Source organism: Haliotis rubra, unplaced genomic scaffold, assembly GCF_003918875.1.
Source record: "Haliotis rubra isolate DU_JTF1 unplaced genomic scaffold, ASM391887v1 Scf627, whole genome shotgun sequence".
Taxonomy (NCBI): domain Eukaryota; kingdom Metazoa; phylum Mollusca; class Gastropoda; order Lepetellida; family Haliotidae; genus Haliotis; species Haliotis rubra.
In genome coordinates, this window is record NW_025767332.1 from 335922 (window position 1) to 354206 (window position 18285).

Consider the following 18285-nt stretch of genomic DNA (forward strand, 5'->3'; position numbering starts at 1 on the left):
TGAGTTGGTGAGTGAGTAAGCGAACGGGTGAGAAAGTGGGTGACTGAGTGAATAGGTAAGTGAGTTGGTGATTGAATGAGTGGGTTGTTGAGTGAGTGAGTGAATGGGTGAGTTAGTGACGGAGTGAGTGAGTGAACAGATGAGTGAGTTAACGGATGAGTGAGTGAGTGAATGACCAAAGCCTCCCAATCGAAGCTACAGACACTAGAACCCCTGACCCTGTGAGTGAATGATATATTGCGCCGTTGTTTGCCAGGTTGTGTATAATCAAATCTGGGCCTGGAAGACGAGTGTTTGAAAGGATTGAAGGTTCGCTATCGGGGGTCGATTACAAACAGAAAGGTATGTCACTCTTTGTCTCTTTACTCAACCATCGCAAAGACAACTTATAGACAACTTGGATCTATTTTGGCCCAGAGTGAGAGAGTGTTATTTTTACGTTTTCAGAAATGATAGCGAGTGAGTGAGTTTAGTTTTACGCCGCACTCAGCAGTATTCCAGCTATATGGCGGCGATATGTAAATAATCGAGTCTGGACCAGACAATCAAGTGATCAACAGCATGAGCATCGACCTGCGTAATTGGGAACCGATGACATGTGTCAACCAAGCCAGCGAGCCTGACCACCCGATCCCGTTAGTCGCCTCTTACGACAAGTATAGGTTTCTGAAGGTTCATTCTAACCCGGATCAGAAACGATACATCACGGCAGGGGAGACCAAACAAATCGGTCAGGAACTACATTGGCATTCATCACACTGGAACATCTCACATTGGCAATTTTATCAGTTGTATCCCTTCAGACTTTGATCCCGACTTTGACACGCTTGTCCAACCTGAACTAAACCTGTCCTGTTTTGCATATCAGCACATTGTCTCAGAGGAAATGTTGGATCCAGAATACAGTATCATGTGAACCGTCGCATAGTCATGTGTAACAAATGAATTAAATTTTCTTTTTCTTTTTCATCTTCAGAACCCTTGAGAACGTAATTGAGAACTGCCTGTTACAACGCACAACTTGCGATTGATCCGCGTTTAAACACGAAACCAGTTCAATCGAAACCCCGTTCCAAATGAAAGAAAAACACAAGATGCTAAAGAAAACCAAAATTGTCAGAATATGGTGTCTTTATTGTGTAATTGATAGACGTGATTTGATGCCTTGAAAGTTCCCAACTTCGATCGTCCTGAAAGCTTGTTTTTTATCCCCTTGATCACTACCGGCGGTTGTTGTCGACCACAGCAGTCAAAGACTTAAGTATCCAATAAAGAGACAAAACGTCCAAACCTCAACACAATCCGATGACGTTGCAGCACAGTCCCAGTGAGTTATTCAGTCATAGGAATACAAGAAGAAGACTTATTGAGAGGACTCTGGACCGGACACAAGAAAGAGGGTCGATGTATTTGTTTTATTTGCACTCACGTTACCCCATGCGATAAAATGCTAAATCCATGTGATTTATTTCTCGACTTCTCCCAGGAGAAATCAAGGCGAAAAACATGTCTAGAATATTTACTTCCTCTGACGGAGATGAGTTGGTCTTTGATGGCGCAGACGACACCATCGGTCGTCAGCATCCACGATGATATTGGATTGGCCTTTCCAGCGATGGTCTTGTCCCTAGTTGGCCGCGGCTTTGAGTGTATTTTTTTAATTAACCTTATATATTTCTTATTTGGGATCTTTCATAATCATACTACAGAGAAGTGATGGTTGCCATGGTAACGACTGTGAGACACGTTCTACAAAGACAGACTGTTTTATTTTTCAATGAGACATGTTCTGTACACACACTTGGGTGTTCTACAAAGACTGACTGTTGTATGTGTACATTAGAAACGTTCTCTTTACACACATGTGTGTTCTACAAAGACAGTCTCTTGTATGTGTCCATTAGAAACGTCCTCTTTACACACATGTGTGTTCTACAAAGACAGTATGTTGTGTGAGGCCATTAGAAACGTCCTCTTTACACACATACGTGTTCTACAAAGACAGTATGTTGTATGTGTCTATTAGAAACGTTCTCTTTACACACATAAGTGTTCTACAAAGACAGTATGTTGTATGTGTCTATTAGAAACGTTCTATACACACACTTCAAGTGTTTTACAAAGACAGTATGTTGTATGTGTCTATTAGAAACGTTCTCTTTACACACATAAGTGTTCTACAAAGACAGTATGTTGTATGTGTCTATTAGAAACGTTCTATACACACACTTCAGTGTTCTACAAAGACAGTATGTTGTATGTGTCTATTAGAAACGTTCTATACACACACTTCAATGTTTTACAAAGACAGTATGTTGTATGTGTCTATTAGAAACGTTCTATACACACACTTCAGTGTTCTACAAAGACAGCATGTTGTATTTGTCGATTAGAAACGTTCTATACACACACTTCAGTGTTCTACAAAGACAGCATGTTGTATTTGTCGATTAGAAACGTTCTATATAAACTCTTGTGTCCTACAAAGGCCGTCTTATTTGTCCATTAGAAATGTCCACTTTTGGTCTACAAAGGATTGTGTTCTGTACACGTCTTCTACTAAGTCTATCTGTTGTGTTCTGCACACATGTGTCCTACAAAGTCTTTGTGTTGTGTTCTGCACGCACGTGTTCTACTAAGTCTATCCGTTGTGTTCTGCATACATGTGTCCTACAAAGTATATCTATTGTGTTCTGCACACATGTGTTCTACAAAGTATATCTGTTGTGTTCTGTAAACACGTCTTCTACAAAGTCTATTCGTTGTGTTCTGCACACATGTGTCCTACAAAGTATATATATTGTGTTCCGTACAGATGTGTTCTACAAAGCCTATCTGTTGTGTTCTGTACACACGTGTTCTACAAAGTCTATCTGTTCTACGCGTCCCTGACACAGCATATATTCCATTCACATCAGAAAGTGTCCTTTGTACCCAGACAATGGCAGTAGTATGCTAACCACGTGTTTTCCCTACAAAGACACGAGGACTGTGACAGGAGAGGGTAATCGCTTCATGCTTTCAGGTTGTGTGCGACACATGGCGGGAAATGAAGCATGCGGGAGGAGAATGAAAGCTAAATGGGGAGGTAATCAGGCGCGCAGTATTTATACTGGCACAAAGCTTCGGTGATAATCCCCCATACACGGTTGTGGTTGACATGTAGTCTGTATTTCTCACATCAACCCCTCAGGGGAGAGATTTCCCCACCCATCGGACTGAACGCCATCTTGTCGAGGATCTATTGTGGGTGGGTGCAAATTAAAGGGGTTCGTGCACCTGGGGTCTCGTCTCCTGATCAACGCATGAGTGACTCGACGCAGGTCAGCGTAACATGTAACAAGCAGATCCAGTTTACTTTGTGGTATTGTCGTGTAGTAGATTCTACAGGCGGAACCCAGTCTATATGGTGCTATTTACAACTTTTGATTCATTTTAAGATTAGGAAACAGAGTTTTATGGATGTCAACGTCTGTATTATGAGGAACATTTGAACTTTATTGTCCAGTTTTCAAAAATGAGAAAAAAAAACTCTTCCCTAAACCAACCTTCTTAAAATGAATTTACTTCTTAATAGACGGAAAATGGGAACTGGGAATTATCCAAAGTTGTAAAAGTCTAAAACAAACAACATGTTTCGCAATTGAATTTATAGTCTGTCTCACAGTCCCTGAACCACATTATTTTCCCCTACTGCCTTGTCCTCCCTGCAATGATATTTTAAAGCCCTAAATGAAGCAAGATTTCCCCAGGTTCAGGAATCTCCCAACTCACTGGGACTCCTTTTCAATTTAAATGTGTTTATTTGTTACCATCAAAATTATATATATTCAGAGACTAAGCGTTAGTCTACTGAATGTTGTACTGATATCTGTTCTCATTGCTCGGTGCTGATGCTTAGTGTATACCTGTATATTAAGATAATGTTGTATCTCTGATAGCAGCCTCAATAATCTCCAGGGTATACGTTACGATCACTCTCCACTCTACCCTGGATGTATCCACGGCTTGGCCCGGTAATTATATTACCCCCTTTGTTGTTTTATTTATCCAATCAGGTGTCTACGCTGTGAAGTTGAGCGAACCAATCACAACTCACTTTCGCTTAGTAAATTATCTAACCGTTTAAACTTGGCAACACAATTGATGCATAGGTACTCTGAAAGAGGTAGAAGGAGTTCTTTCATGTATTTTTTAAAGTTTCAGATCTGTCAATTTGTCTGTATGATTTCCCCAAAAATCTGAGTGGCACTGCGAACAAACCTTCGCGACTGCGACCGCTATCCTTGTTGACACTGGCAAGCTCGGATGTAACGGCGGCTTAGCTGATTGTCTACTGTGAGAATGCGGAGCCAGCAAAGGGAGGTAATATAATTATCGGGCCAATCCGTGGATGCATCCAGGGTATAGTGGAGAGGGGTCGTAACGTATACCCTGGAGATTATCGAGGATGCTCTGATAGAGGCCTAAGTGTAAAATGAAGTCCAGTTCAGTTATTTCACATACGTAACGTAAGTGGGTAAACACTTTGGTTGCTGAAGCTGGGTAGCTCGGATAATAAGGAGATATGGATTTCTTTTTAAACAGATCAAACATTTTTATCAAACGCTTGGCATACCTTTGTATTTTATATCCGTTTGTTGTTTAACTGACTGACTGAGTTTGGTTTTACGCCGCTTTTAGCAATATTCCAACAACATCACGGCGGGGGACACCAGAAATGGGCTTCACACATTGTACCCATGTGGGGATTCGAACCCGGGTCTTCGGCGTGACGAGCCAACGCTTTAACCACTAGGCTACCCCACCGCCCGTTTGTTTCTTAAACTCATACATGTAGTCAGCAAGGTTTTGAGAGTCGTGTACATAATCGAGTCTGGACCAGACAAGCCAGTGACTGGAAGCAAGTGCCTCGGTCCAGGCATTCAGGGTCACTTGACACATAATGAGTCACGTCACGCCACCCAATACCCATTTCAGGCAACTCTTACAACTCACCCACTCACACATTTAGCGAAGTTTCCTGTGGCGAAACAAAATGCAAGTAAACGGATAAGATGATCAGGGCCCCGTTTCACAAAGCTCTCGTAAGCCTAAGATCTCGTAACTTTTCTCGTAGCAATCGTACCTCCTATACTGTAACATTGACTTACGATAGTCGTAGCGCTACGAGAGCTTTGTGAAACGGGGTCCAGGTCTCGCTGCCTTGCTTGACATATGTCATCGCATCTACTACATAGGTCGATGTTCATAATGTCAATCACTGGATTGTCTGGTCCAGATTTGATCAATCACAGATCATCTTCATTCAACTGGAATATTGCTGAGTGCAGTGTGAATCAAGCAAACAAGAACGAAGCAATCAAGCAAACAAAAACACAAGAAAACTTTCAAGCAGCTGACGAAAAACATGACCGAGGAATTTTGGTTTTACGGGAAATCTTTCAGAACAGTCGACGCACCAAATCGATGTGGATTCACGAGATTTAAAGTTATATGGTTTAAGACACGCACTGACCAGTAATCTCTCACTGATTACAGTGGTCGACTTTAATCTCATTTAAACACGTGGAATTTGCCTAACCAAACACATCGACAACGAGAATAACCGTGCTAAGCATCGGCGAGCTCCCTCGATCCTACAGATGTTATCTTGTTATCTATGTTCTTTTACTAGGCGACATCACAGACATTTAGCGAAATGAAAATATACCTTGCTTCATTTCAACTCCCCTACCCTACCCCTCCGTCTAACCCCAGCTTTCCTTCCTCCAACACCAAACGCCCACCCCGCTAAATCCACCTCCACCCCAAACAGCAACAATAAAAGCAAGAACCTTACCCTCCTCAAGATCAATAGTCAAGCTTAGAATACCCCGATACGTATTTCTTTTTTCACATGAATATTAATTATTATATCATCCACGGCTTTTACAACTGCAGCAATGGCGTGGTTCAAATTCTAAGCTTTGATTTTGATAATGTGTCCAGATTTGATGGTTTACCTGTTCAAAGCGGCGTTTAACCAAACTCACTCACTCACTCTTCCGCTCAACTCACTCGCTCACTCACCCCACACACTCACTCACTCACTCACTACATATTGTTTGACATCGACTCTTTCGATCATGTTATTATTCACTGGACTTTCTGGCCCAGATTTGATTAAACACAACCTGCCGTCGTGTAACAGTCATTTGCTCACTGGGTCAGTACCAGTAGCTTTGGTCGCTCACTCACTCACTCACTCTCATCTCAACCCGAGAAAGAATGCGTGGCTTGTTCTCATCACAGAGAACCGAGCAAGCTGATACACAAGGTAGCGTGTTTTCAAAACAACCATCAAAAGCTTCTGTTCAGTTTGATCGTGGTGCTAATGTTCTATGGAGGGTTATCGGAAGCCATTCCGCATCAGCACGCTGGTTGGCCAGTTACCGGCTCACTAATAACTATGTCGGTTTTACCAAAATTCAATTTACATGGCTTCATAGTCAGGCTAATGGAGTTTTAATTGCGGCAAATAAACATTGTCTCAGTTTCAGAAATGCACTTTAAGTAATTATCCTTGGTAATGTCAGTAAAACTGGTTATGGCTTTCATATTGGGGTCATCTACGCAGCCACTACAAGGCGCCAGCAAGCTACACACCCCTATTATAGACTCTGCTTTCTACAATAACGACCAATTATGATGCTGCTGCATGGTTGTTTAAAGTTTTAATGCTAAGAAAACAGAAAATCGATTGGTATTCGTCCCTACATTTCAGAATTAGTTTTTTGTATCCCAAGGAAGGGAATGGGCCGCAGACAAGAAAACAAAGGGTTGTTATACCATCTTCGTGGGTCAAGGGTTTGTTTCAGTTATACTCTTGAGAGTACCGGGATACAGTGTAAGGGACACTTCGTTCGATTGTCCAAGGATGGGGGGTGGGGACAGTTGTCTCACGTGCCGGGGTTGGCATGGATTACTAGGGACGTTGTTAGCAAACGTTAATGTGCTTATGACTTCATCTAACCAAAAGAATATTGCTGAGTGCGGCGTAAAACTAAACTCACTCACTCACACTCTAACCAACAATCTACACGGGTAATATACGCAGGGTACTGGCGACTAGGTGTCACCTAAAACACGATCGGGGGCACACTTGGAGGTACTGGTGACCTTGTGTTGACTAGAGTGACTGAGTGAGTATGGTTTAACGCCGCTTTTAGCAATATTCCAGCAATATCATGGCGGGGGACACCAGAAATGGGCTTCATACATTGTACTCATGTGGGGAATCGAACCCGGCTTTAAACACTAAGCTAACCCACCGCCCCTGAGTTAACTAGAGGCGCCGCGGTAGCCTAACATAGGGTGCTCGCGACCTCGTCATTGGAGACACACACGGGGTTCTGGCGACGTCGTGTTAACCAGAAACGCCACGGGAGACACATGCGACGTACCGATGACCTTGTCTTACCCAGAAACGATGCGGATTAGCAAAATGAGGTACCGGCAACGTTGTCTTACCAAGAAACGCCACGAAAGACACTCATGAGGGACTGGCGACTTTGCCTTTCCCAGAAACGCCATCAAAGACAAACTAGGGAAGTACTCAGTGAGTCTTCTCTGTTGAAACCAGTCAGAACTGGAAACGACAATCGAGAAATTCCGGCCAATTTTACGTTTCTCGCTTCATCTTGTCCGACCAATATCTGCGTCGTATTAGGACCCACGCCTGTATATTATGCAATTTATTTTCACAAGATGACGACACCTTTTAAGTTATTATTTCTCGGCGACGATAGATTGTCGGCAGAAATTGAAACCCGTGGATCAAAGGAAACTGACTAGTTTCTCGCTTCCCGAGCAATCACCACTATATGTCGTTGGCGTTCCCAGGAATACTAAAATCAATTCCTAGCTCGTAAGGTGACTTTGTCCACAAACACTGACATCTCGATAATATCTCAAAGTTTTCTCCTTTTGAAAGACATCGTTTGATGGAATTTCGACGCTTTAAGTGGCAATCACCTAAACCATCATGGCTGTTTGAAATCAGCGACCTGGCAACCGAGGAATGTTGGAAAAATACCGCCAGCTCGACAGTGCCGGATGTTCACCTGAATTGTATAGAATTCTGTCACGCGATATTGGTGCCAAGATGGACAGTTCCGTTCTCCAAGTTTGACAGATTTTGTAATGGACTTATTTTCGGTTAGAGAGCGAGGGCTAAAAAACAAAATGGCGGCGAGATCGTCTGCTAAGCGCGGGAGACATATTGGCGGGGTAAAGTGCGATGACATGTGGTAGGCAGCCAACAAGTTGGGTCGTTTGGGACCTGTCGACACCGGAGAAGTTGAATTACTGATAGCATACGTGTCAGCTCGTTCGGACGCTGTGTTTTCAGATCCGAACATAGCTCACTCCTCTCCGTCCCTGTTGGTACACTTTAACTGGGAAAAATGGCAATCTGAGTCGACATATCGTACCCACGATGAATCTTTTCATCGCCCCGAACGTCTAGCCCCTCTGCCCGCCAATTCAAGCCGTCACGAAAACGCGCGGAATTCATAAATATGCTTCAGAATACAACGCTGGAAGACAGATTGGGATCTTCAAAACTCAAGAACAACAATGCATCAACGTCTTTTACACTTAGTTAAGAGTGGTGCAACCCGTGACAGAGGAGATGCGGAGGCATTTGAGTTGAATGTAGCTCAGTAGGCGCAAGAAAGTGGGAAACAATATAATAAGACTATGAGTGAGTGAGTTTAGTTTATTTCAGCAATATCACGGCGGGGGACAGCAGAACTTGTCTTTAAACATTGCACCCATATGGGATCGATCCCCGTCATCGGCGTGACGAGCTAACGCTTTAAGCACTAGGGTGAGTGAGTGAGTTTAGTTGTATGCCGCTTTTAGCAATATTCCAGCAATATCACGTCGGGGGACACCAGGCACAGGCTTCACATATTGTACCCATGTGGGGAATCGAACCCGGGTCCTCGGCGTGACGAGCAAACGCTTTATCCACTTGGCTACCAAACGGCCCCTTAAGACTATGAACTCATCTTTGTGATTAATCCACCGTAGTGGTAAGGCCTACTTTGGATGCAGAGGAGGTGATAGTTGCTGTTAGTTTTGTCAAAGGCGTATATCAAAACCTTGGCAGGGACAGTGAGTTATTGCGCCGTCGGGTTGATGTATGGTCGTCACATCTCGTTGTTGTACCATCAAGGACATAATTCACTGTATGATGATGGCTTCTGGATGGCCATATGTTTCACAGTAGTGCATGTTGTGACAGATGAAACACTGTAAATGCCGCGGGTGATAACTTGATGGTGTCTTCTCCATGCTCTGAAACGTATAGTGGTTTCATATGAGCGGGTAGTATGTCATACAGACCCTGAAGCAAATATATCCAAGAAATCCCACGCAAGTCTAGAAAATGTGACAAGTCTAGATTTCCACAGCTTCTGAAAATGAAGAAAGTCTCAGGACTCCTTTTCATTATATTTTATTTTTTTCACTTTGAGGTTTTTTTCTGTAAAATATGTCCATTTCAGAGACTAGTTGTTACTCTAATGACGGGAGCGGTAGTGTACGTTGAATCCACAATTTATTGGAGAAACTTGGAGGCAGTAGGAAACAATCGTCAGAATAGGACAGATTGGGGCAGCTGGAATCAGTTGGAGATATTCGACAGGAGACTGTCGAAGACATTAGAAGACAGTCTTACACAGTTGGAGTCAGTTTGAATGTTAGTTCTAATGAAACTACGGAAACTGTAGTATTGACAGAAGTCTGGGTTCGATCCCACAAAACTGTGATGTACCAATTTCAAACAGAATAGATAAAGAGTGATATTTTCCCTATTATGCTTAAACTATCCTACAAGTTGATATTCGACATCTGAATGTGGGTTAATTGATACAAATATCATTCGCAAGGCCTCGGTAAATTCCGTATGCTTCGGGAAAACTAGAACCTCTTCCCCTGCGCGATGCGCAAACGTTTCTTCTAGAACTCAGTCATGTAATGGCGGATTAATGGCGTCTCCATCGCCCTCGTTGACAACGGACAAGGTAGCCATTAAATGTCTTGTATGTCACATCAACTCAAGTCCCCGGCAGAGGAGGGATATTTGTGGCTCCACATTTGCTTGTATTAGTCAAGTTGGATCTAAGCCGATGTAACAAGTGTTCTGATTGGATAGAAAAAAGGGAGATAATTCAAGTTGCGATTTTTGCCGCTAGGGGATTTTACGAGAACCGGGAAATATGGCCGTATCATAACCAGTAGAAAGATATGACACGTAACCTCTGTGGGAAGAGAATGAGTGTGATCGTGACACTATGGCTGTCGTTTTCTGTGTGTTGCTTAAGGCTTCAATATTACAACTCTCATTTGTCACCACTCGTACCTTTCCGTAATTTCTTGCTTGCCCATGAATATCAGGATTGGTCACGAATGTACATCTCCATGACGTCAGCCTGTAAATAGACGAGTCTGGACCAAACAATGCAGTGATTGGCGTTATGAACATACATCTACGCAACTGGGATACGATGACCTGTAATCAGCCAGGTCACGGAGCCTACAAGCGACGGCTCTTCAATAGCCTCCGACAATATCTATGAGCCACAGAGACCAGAATTGCTACGCAGGGCCCCGGTCCAAAAAGCTTTGTATCGTTACGACATTCGTTAATCTATGATAAACTATAGAAGTACGACAGGTCGTAAAGTTACGAACCATTTGTGGATCAGGACCCAGAATCCCCACAGATTTGGACTCAGCCAAGAGCTCACGACTTTCACAGATCTACACGTTTTAAAGTCTTGGACATGGGACCATCGTATACCTTAAGATATAGGAATAACGGTACTTGCAGTCTCTTAACAGAATATTGTGACTGCATGTGGATCTTTAAAAATATAATCTGTATAATCTAAATATATTTACAACTGTGATAGCGAATGGCCCCATGACACCAAGAAAGGCTGTCAACAAGGAAGTCGAACACAGTCCTTGAACAGATAACTCGCACTAACTACTAGTAACTAGGGAGCTACTTTCCTGTAATAGATGATAATTCACGGTCTCCATGTCGCTACTTCCTTTGAATCCAAGGTCAAGGTCAGGGGCGGATACAACTTTTTGAGAGAGGGGGTGCACACTATTGAAAAGGGGGGTTGGGGGTGGTGCACACTTCATTTTCACGAGAATTTCAATGGTCATTTAATAAACTTTCAGGACAAAAGGGGTGTGCGCACCCTGCAACCCTCTGGATCCGCCTATGAAGGTCATCATGGACGTCAACCGGGCGCCATCTTCTTCAAAATGTGACAAAAGAAGTCCGTCTTGTCTCTTCTTTCGTTGCGTACGTCACAAAACATGACCTTTAAGTCCAAGGTCATGGTCATTCTTTATCTTCAAAATGGCGGCTGGTGTACGTTTTCTTTATAGTCTCCCTGGTTTTAATGACCCGTGTTGTCAGGGAGGAGATAACGATACACCCGGGGTGTGGTCTTACGGTCCCTGAAGATAAGGAAAGCGGTCATTGAACAATACAGTCGGACAATTAGCACTCCATCATACGGAGAAATTATCGAATTGTCGAGATGTTTATATTATAACTATACAAATGAGATAAACTTCAATTACGGACTTGTAAATGGCGTGTTACGGGGTTGGGTGGTCGCGGCTGGTGTCGCTACAAACTGACGGGAATCTGATAAAAATAACAGAAAAACCTTTCCGTACAAATTGTAGACGAGAAGCTGGGAGGTAATGGCCGCCATGGATCCACGGGAGACGTGGTATTCGGGCGGGAAAGTTTCTGAAGTATTCTAATGGTCGTGTTCGTTTTGGGTGATGCTGCGAAGAAGGAGAGAAGTGCATGTTTAAATGGAAACTGAGACGAAAGGATGTATGTTGGTTGTGTATTGACCTCGGAGAGAGCTAAGTGGTTCAATCAACTCCAATACCATGCTGTTTACTTCTTGGGAAGGGCGAACCTCCCAGCCTCCTCTTGTTCTTCATCTTCGGAGTTTGACAGTAACATATTTACAAACAAAACTGATTTGAACCTAAGTATCTTTATGTAAATTGCGCCACGGACCCTACAGAGTTGTGTTTCTAATTACCTTCGAGAACTGGGGTTTGTTGTGAGCAGTCAGAATACGATACCCTCGCTGTCAGAAGTGTTTACGTGGAATCTAAATGTTTAGACAAAAATACATTCGTAACGACTTGCTAGATTGGTATTTAGACAAAAGGGTGAAGGAACTGTTGTGTCATATCTGCCGGACGCTTGTAAACTGATAATGAACCACTGTTTGCGTGCGAGTTGCAGACTGGGTCCCGTCTAATGATGTCTGGCTTTGCGGTGACACATGCCAGCAAGGAAGCTAGACAAGTTAATTAGGTCGGTTTCGTACTCCCAACAGGGGTACTTAAAAGCATTGGACTACAGCAGTTGGGGTACATGTATACACATAAACAAGTATACCTCCTTAACTTAGCTTCCCAATCAACTCCGAACTTCATACAGATGACCGCTGCCGACCAGACTGTGTTCTTTATGCGGAATGATAAGTTTGTTAGACCCTAGCCGCACAACTGTGTCACATGTATCAGCGAAGACAACTGTGTCTTTCGTCTCTACCAACCTAATTAACATTAAATTTCTGCTCAGTATCAGGATGTTCTCCCCCAAACTTTAGATCTTGCACCTGATAACTTTCATATTATGTACATGTATGATCTGTGATATTCCTCATTTTTATTTATATGTATGTGGCGTCCTGCGTTTCTCATATTGGCCGGGCACTGTATATTATATTTGTGTATTTTTATTGTCATTGTTTTACAGTGTGTGACACGGAAATAAAATAATTTTCTTCTTCTTCTTCTTCTTCTTCTTCCTCTTCTTCTTCTGGGGCGGTGGGGTAGCCTAGTGGTTAAAGCGTTGGCTCGTCACGCCGAAGACCCGGGTTCGAATCTCCACATGGGTACAATTTGTGAAGCCCTTTCTGGTGTCCCCCGCCGTGATGTTGCTTGAATATTGCTTAAAGCGGCGTAAAACCAAATTCAGTCAGTCAGTCTTCTTCTTCTTCTTCTTAATCACCCCTAGGGGTTCCGGGTCGGGACATCTACCATACAACCAATATTGGTCGTAAAAGGCTGATTTCAATTGATTGGTTGCAGACTCATAAGCTTGCATAGGCAATAAGTATTAGTTTAAAGCATTATTAAGACATTCATACGAATAACAGGGCTAAAGGTCTGCTTTTACGTAATTTCATTAACCCGGGTTCGATTCCCCACATGGGTACAATGTGTGAAGCCCATTTCTGGTGTTCACGTTCATGGTCATGTTCATGATGTCAATCACTTATATTATCTGATTATCAAAAGGGAAACTTTTACGTGGATCATTAAAGGTTTTAAATTGTTGAATTTGAAATCCGATTTCATCGTATCCCAATTGCGTAGATCGAGTCTCATGATGTTAATCACACTATTTTCTGGTCCAGATCGCCGTCTTGCCACTGTGATATTGCTGAGTGCGGCGTAAGACAATAAACAAATAGAACCCTATAAAGCATCTTTAACCATTTTTACCTATTGTTGCCATCGGTTCCTGAACAATTTTGATCAATCAAATATTCCACCCATTATTTGCAACTGGATTCTCGGTCAAGGCACGAACACTGACAAAGCTCCGTGCCACTGCACTACCATTAGACTAAGGCTTAGTCTCTGTATATATATAATTTTGATAGTAACAAACAAGCCCATTTAAATTCAAAAGGAGCCCTAGGGAGACCAGAGAACCTGAGGAAATCTAGACTTGCTTTATTTAGGGCTTTAGCACTGCAGAGAGGGCTTGGCAGTAGGGAAAATAATGTGGTTCATGGACTGTGAGACCGACTACACTACCATCTACAATGTCGGAAAACCCGTTCCCTCAATTAGCTGGTTGCTATATGTGCTATAGTCTGTAGTACAGACCCTGAAGCAAATATATCCAAGAAAGCCAACGCAAGTCTAGAAAATGTGGAAAGTCTAGATTTCCTCAGCTTCAGTCTGAAAATGAAGAAAGTCTCAGGGCTCCTTTTCATTATATTATATTTTTGTGTTACTATGAACGTTTTTCAGTAAAATATGTTCATTTCAGAGACTAGTTGTTGGTCTATATGTGCTATATCAAGTCTCTGTAAGCCTGTGTTACTTGGCATAACTAAAGCATATATACAGAGGCTGCTCTGATTGTAACCTTCGCCACATCATATCCATGGCTCCCAATGATAGTACATGTACAACCATTTCAAGGTCCGTGGAAACTGGTTGACCTTGCACCCTTCATGCTCCGCGTTCATCATCCAATCAAGGTCGAGATATCGTATCACAGCATCGTAATTGGATCTTCTAATTATCCGCTTCGCTGCGTACGCGCGTGCATATCTTAGAACCAGTTCAGGTCGCTTATCATGGCTTTTCAGAATCTCTTCATTTCAAAGACGAATGTCGGACCGTAATTCCATAGCAAAAATTGATAGGATGTCAATCGATTTGCGTTTCAGTCAGTGTTATTTTAGTGAGTGAGTATCATTTCATGCCGCTTTTAGCAATGTTCCAGCAACATCACGGCAGGGGACACTAGAAATGGGCTTCACACATTGTACCTACGTGGGGCATCGAACCCGGGTCTTCGGCGTGACGAGCGAACGCTTTAACCTGTTCGACTGCCACTACTGACCAATGTAAGGTGAATGTTCACTTTCATTTGTTCACTAATTGAATTGTTATAAATAATTATATGTACTTTAGAATTGGGGCAATAATATAGAAATGGTGAGTGAATTTTGTTTGGACTGTGAATATACATGTATTAGAACTGCATCACGACGACCTTAAATCTTCGTGTCTGGATCAGGCAAACCTTTGACTGAAATATGAGCAAAGAACCTCGTCACCAGGAAGGAAGCAAACTCGAATCAGAGGTGTTACAAGAGAACGGTTAACCACCATGCACCTAAGCGTCCTGTAGGATTTGTATCCGGATATCAAGAAAGTATGAAATCATGGAAGAAAAAAGCCAAAAGTGTCAAAATGCGACAATGCGACATTTTGGCAGTTTGTCGCAGTGTCGCTATGATGCATTGTCTGGCTTTAATTTATATATTTTTATTCAACCAAAGGGCAACAATGCGACATAGCGACAATTTGTCACGTTGTCGCATTGTTGTCCCATCTAAGATGTGTCAAAAAAGCGTTACAATGCGCGTCAAGGGGACAGTGCGACACATAATGACCTTGAAAATTGGAACATGTCGCATTGTAGCACTTAATTTTGACACTTTTTGCGTGGTTTTGTAAGGGCGAAAACGCGACTATGTCCCTTCTGGGATTCCACAGGAAAGGTCCTAAAACAGGCGATACGACACGGACGATTACATCTAAATATCGTTAGCTTTGATTTCCAACAAAGGAATTTGATCCAAGATACACCGGGCCTGCGGAATCAGACACCTTTCAGACCAGCACTGGATGTTCCTGAAGGCGCATTAACAAGCCGTCGGTGTTCTGTTTCTTTTCTGGTTTGAACTTACGATAACTTGTCGCTCTCTGTGCCGAGCTCGGAAGATATGAAACATTCCTATACCCCGTGTCGCTTGAATCCAAGATGAACTCGGATACAAGCTCGCTCATACGGGGCTTCAGTGTCACTCCTATCACAGATAAATATTACCTCACGTGCTCCCGCGGTAACACATTCATGTACAGATTCCCTACGCTTAACGAAGCATGACGTTTATTCCACCCTGAAAGAGTTACCTCCCTTAGCACTAACGTTCACGTCGACGTTCATGTGATGAATGATGTAGGCGTATGGTCACAACAACGTTCCATCTCCGTAGTTTACCGGTCGTTGGCTGAAAGACGCTCAGGTGCCTCAGCAGTTGAGTGACAGAGGATCAGAGGAATGACTTACCTGAATGGCCCTCAACATCTCTGTGATGTCGCCGACAAGCACATGACACAGACGGTTTTGTAGACCAACGTTTAGTCCCTGAATACATATAATTGTGATAGTAGCAAATAAACCCATTTAAATTGAAAAGGAGCCCCAGTGAGACCAGAGATTCAAACCTGAGGAAATCTAAACTTGCTTCATTTAGGGCTTTAGCATTGCAGGGAGGGCTAAGCATTGGGGAAAATAATATGGTTCAGGGACTGTGAGACAGACTAAGGGTTTTGGTGAGATTGGGATAGGAGAGAGACAATGTCGGTGGTTTCAAATCATAACGTTCAGGATTAACATACTGACATCATTTCAATTTTTCATCCTTCAAAGACAAAGATATTCCCCTGAGCTAGGCGCTGACCTCGAGAAGAGTGTTACATCACTGCAAGAATTAACCTTGCACCAACAAGACGATGGTCACTACTAAACACCCATACGCTGTGCGTTCTTTTACAGCTGTTATATTAAGTCAAATTATGTAACTTGCATCAGTGGGTAACCTTTGTAGTGATATACGAAAATCATCTTTTACAAAAAACAAAACGAAAAACCTATAACTTATAAAAGAAGGATACTTTCATGTTAATGTGGTTGAATGTACAGCTACAGTCTGTCATACAGACCCTGAAACAAATATATCCATTAAAGCCCATTGCAAGTCTAGAATTTGTGGCAAGTCTATATTACAAGGGAATCTGAAAATGAAGAAAGTCTCTGGGCTACTTTTCATTATATACGTAGAGAAACAAATAAAGGGACACAGAAAAATTCAAGTGTTCCTTTAATATATTCTAGTTTTCATCACCAGTTTTGAATAGCGCTGTGGTGATGAAAACTGGAAAAAAATAAAGGAATGCTTGAATTTTCCTGTGTTCCTTTATTTGTTTCTCTACGTATATTTTATGATTATTTTTTATGAATTGTTTTTTTTCTGTAAATTATGTTCATTTCAGATGTATGTGTAATATAGCTATGGTGGCTAGTTTAAACCATGCTTGCTAATGGCGCCAGGCTCTCCTGCAAACAGCATGATAGATAAAAGCGTGTCCTATTTAGCCTCTGGTTCTGGAAGAAAATATAGTCCGCGGTGGTACTGGCGCCAGAGTGGTGAAAAACACAAAAAAACATGTCGATTACGGTCCCAAAACATGTATCATCACTGGTGATTGTCAATAGCACCCTACAACGTGGGTAGGTCGCCTCCTTAAGTCACTGTAATATTATGAGATAATAAATTACTGAAAAGAAAATACTGATATCCTTGAAGATGGACAGTAACCCATTAAGGGTGACGCGATATGGAAATGAAATTTGCAACAAAAGCATTCATCACAGACTCGGGCTGCCGAGCGCCATTGTTTTGACGTCAGAACCTACGCATGGTGATGTATGTGAAGACTCGGTTCGGGCTATATGGTTTATATACCACAGTGATAAACGTCTATAAATGTCGCCCAGATTCATCTTAGCTTGCCACGCACGCGTGTATCATTTTGTATTGCTGTGTTGTTATGGTAATGAGAGTTAAGAGATGTGCAGATAGTAAGCAGAAAGAGTAACGACATCAACGATGGGCGCTTTGTTGCTGGAAGGTCGGTCGTCACGATAGCTGGAGGATGTGAACATGTGTTGCTGTTTTGTCATTTTTTAGACTCCTCTCAGTGTGTACTGACAACACATTATTATTATTATTATTATTATCCTCCATGTGTACTGAATAACATCACAGAAAAAAACCCAAAGGAAAATATAATAATTATTACAGCATGCAAGTATTTACCTAATCGACTTCAAATTCTGTTAATCTGACATTTTTCAAGATATTTCCATACCTGGTGAAGTAACCAACGTTGTTTTAGGATTTTTTTCTTTAAATGTGAGTGAAAATGAACTTTGATGATATTTTATTACTATTTATATTTAGGCTTGAAAGATTTGGATAGTATTGCCTGAATGTATGTGTGCTGATTTATCTGACGATGCAGCTCGTGACGCCGCTTTTAGCAATATTCCATCAGGGACACCAGAAATGGGCTTCACACATTTTACCTATGTGGGGAATCGAACCCGGGTCTTCGGAGTGACGAGCGAACCACTAGACTCCCCCACAACCCCTCGTGGCAAATGCAGATGCATATGTGATTCCGACTCGTCTTTCGTAACTTAAGGTACATACGTGGTTGGCCCAGTCATCTAACGCAGAAAGCGTTAAGCAACAACAAAAATAAATAAATAAAAATAAAAACTACCGACCATGAAAC

At 42.3% G+C, this 18285-nt stretch overlaps 1 long non-coding RNA gene across 1 annotated transcript; it reads left to right on the forward strand.

Annotated features, from left to right (window-relative positions):
- The first annotated feature begins 3941 nt into the window (after nucleotides 1–3941).
- LOC124256397 lies at nucleotides 3942–17359 on the forward strand. The gene is made up of 3 exons (XR_006892894.1): nucleotides 3942–4039; nucleotides 10656–10662; nucleotides 17348–17359. It is a non-coding gene; the product is annotated as an uncharacterized LOC124256397 (long non-coding RNA).
- The last annotated feature ends 926 nt before the right edge of the window (nucleotides 17360–18285 follow it).